Here is a 2,957-nt window from a genome sequence, read left to right on the forward strand (position 1 = left end):
TAATACAGAGGCTTTTCTTGACCTTCTTACAACTCTGTCCAACTCTAATATGCAACCAATTGCACTTCAAAGAGAATGCCAAAGACTTGAGGAAGAGAAATATTTAAAATGAGTATGAGCCCTAATTTGGGTATAAATTGTCCTGAGACAAACATCCACGGTTTTTGAACAATGATATTTCCAGATGACCTATTCAAGTTACTACCTATACATTTATGTACCTAAATAGATAGATATTGCCAAATGGGGTTATATGGAAGAGACTAGTGATTGTCTCCAAGAATCTATTTTGTACTTCCTCTAGAATGAATAGACTCCCAATTATAGCCAGCAGAATAAGACTGCACCTCTTAGGCAACGTTTTAGCTGGCTGTGGTCATGTGCCTGTGGTCTGTTCAATGTAGTGTACAGATACCGCAAAGTGGAACTGAGGCAGTGTGGGGTGAGTATGCTTGGCTTATTCCTTTTTCCTTATGCTGACTAAAAGGAGAATTTGATGAAAGAACCTCTTGAATCATTTCAGAGATCAGGATGACCTTTGGAATGAAGACCAAGCATGGTAAAGACCTAAAGAAAATAAAAAAGCAAAACCCCAAGCCCCTAAACAAAAGAGGAAACTGGAACCAAGTCCCCCACACAATGAAATGTCATAACAACACTGAGCTGCCTACTTCTAGTCTTTTCACAAGAAATATAGCTACATGTTTTTAAAGATTTTGTTAATCTGAATTTTCTGTCACAGCCGAACTTGATCCTAACTAATCCAGGATGTTGCCTGAATATCAGTGAAGTGTTGATAACGCTGGCTTTCCTTTTGCCACTGTGACCACAGCCATGATCATGCTCAGGCTTCAGTGTCCTCCAATGCAAGAAAAAGTGCTGGTGGGACCCCGCTGATACTAACGAAATATCCAATGCCAACTCCCAACAGCAGATCCAGAATGGGCTGACTATTCAGAAGCCTGTCACTGTCACTGTTCATTTCTGGGCTTGAAACTGGAAAAAACACCTTGGGCTGCTGAAAGGGTAGGCATATGGGCGTAGGTATGTGAAAGGGTATCCAATGCTGAATAAGGCAACCTAGATGAAGAGGATGAGAAGGATGAGAATTGCACACAAACTACTCAGAAAATACCACAAATCTAAGAATAATGACTGCCATATGTATCACAGTCTCTACCTGAAAGTGAAGGGTAATGTATTCAAAATCAAGTGTGTTTTCACGGAACGTATCAATGAGCTGAAGGTGGACAACACTTATAAGAAGCTTCAGGCCCACCAGGCTTAGGCCTTTCAGATCTAAGGTTAGGGAATCAGAAAGGACTTTGAAGAGGGGCTCCAGGCCCAGAAAGAGGAAATCATCAAGGGTCTGTCCAAGGAGGAAGAGACCAAGAAATAGGTTCTATCCTATTCTACAGTGGCCTTGGCAGTTACATAGATCACTCATTCAATAAAACAAGTCTTTGTCTGCCTAAAAAAAAAAAAAATTGATAACTTTGATTTAAAAAATTTTTTTGCTAAGGCTAAATTAAATTTTTCACAATAACACCCATGTTACCTGTATCTAATTTTATTTTTACCTGTATGTTTTCTAAGGCAAAGGAGAAAATGCAATTAGCCATTCTAAAATTTATATGAAAAGCAACATGTTAGATATCAGCGTGAACTTCTGGGAAAATGGTAGAGAGAAATATTTCATAATTCATCTTACTGAGATAAATCCAAAATAGAAAAAGAAACTTTCTCTGTGTTGAACTCAGAGAAGAGCTGCAACTTAAAACCAAGGAAACTCTGTAACTTATAAACAAAGTTGGAATAAAGTTTAAGCACACATTTTCACTCCTTTTCAATAAAATGGAGGGTCAGTGGATGTCCATGGTTTAGGATACTAAGTTTAATTCAGAAGAGAATTAATGAAGGTTACTGGGGCCTCTGTTAGAAGATAAGCATGGAGGAAAAAATCATTATGGAAATGGAGAACAAATTAATGTATGAGAAATGTTTGGCTTTAGAAATTAGGGAATGACAACACGAGGCTTTGATCTTGCCAGTATACATTGGCTCATGTGGTTTAACATGGAGTTTTAAAGAAATTTTTAATTAAAAATATTATTGTAGTGTATTTGATTACAATATTGTGTTTCAGGTGTATCACAAGGTGAGTCAGTTATATGTATACATATAGTCACTCTTTTTTAGATTCTTTTCCCATATAGGTCATTATAGAGTATTGAGTATATTCCTGTGCTATTTAGTAGATTCTAATTAATTATTTATTTTATAATTAATTATCTATTTATTTGAAATATATATTTTATATATATCTATTTTATTACCTATTTTATCTATTTTATATCTATTATATATATATATCTATATTTTATATATAGCAATATGTATATGTCAATCCCAATCTCCCAGATTATTCCTTCCCCTTTCCCATGGTGCCAATAAGTTTGTTTTCTGCATCTGTGACTCTATTTGCATCCTGTAAATATGTTCACTTTTCCCATTTTTTAGATTTCATATACAAGCAACATTGTCTGCTGTCTCTGTGTCTGACATTTCACTCGGTATGACAGTCTTGGGTCCATCGCTCTTGCTACAAATGATATTATTTTGCTCTTTTTTTTTTTTTAATGGCTGAGCAATAGTCCACTATATATATGTATATATATATACATACATACATTTTCTTTATCCATTCCCAACATAGAGATTTTTGTATGCTGTGTAGCCTTTTTATTATTGTGGCCTGGACAGGCTCTAGAAAGACTTTGCTTCTACTGTTCACTTGAGGGTTACTGTGATAGGATGCTGCTACTTACTATGGCTTTGTCCAAGTCAAGTGGCTATTTTTTATACAGATGAGTGTCCTAGATCAGTTTCTGAGGAAACACACTCAGGTGCATGCAGGAGGCTTGCTGGGGGTGCTCTCAGCCACAGCAGGACTAAGG

The 2,957-nt window shown here is 36.3% G+C and overlaps 1 pseudogene; it reads left to right on the plus strand.

Annotated features, from left to right (window-relative positions):
* Nucleotides 1-531: 531 nt before the first annotated feature.
* LOC110151441 (large ribosomal subunit protein eL19-like) lies at nucleotides 532-1,399 on the plus strand (annotated as a pseudogene).
* The last annotated feature ends 1,558 nt before the right edge of the window (nucleotides 1,400-2,957 follow it).

This window comes from Odocoileus virginianus, chromosome 5 (genome assembly GCF_023699985.2).
Source record: "Odocoileus virginianus isolate 20LAN1187 ecotype Illinois chromosome 5, Ovbor_1.2, whole genome shotgun sequence".
NCBI classification, from domain to species: Eukaryota; Metazoa; Chordata; class Mammalia; order Artiodactyla; family Cervidae; genus Odocoileus; species Odocoileus virginianus.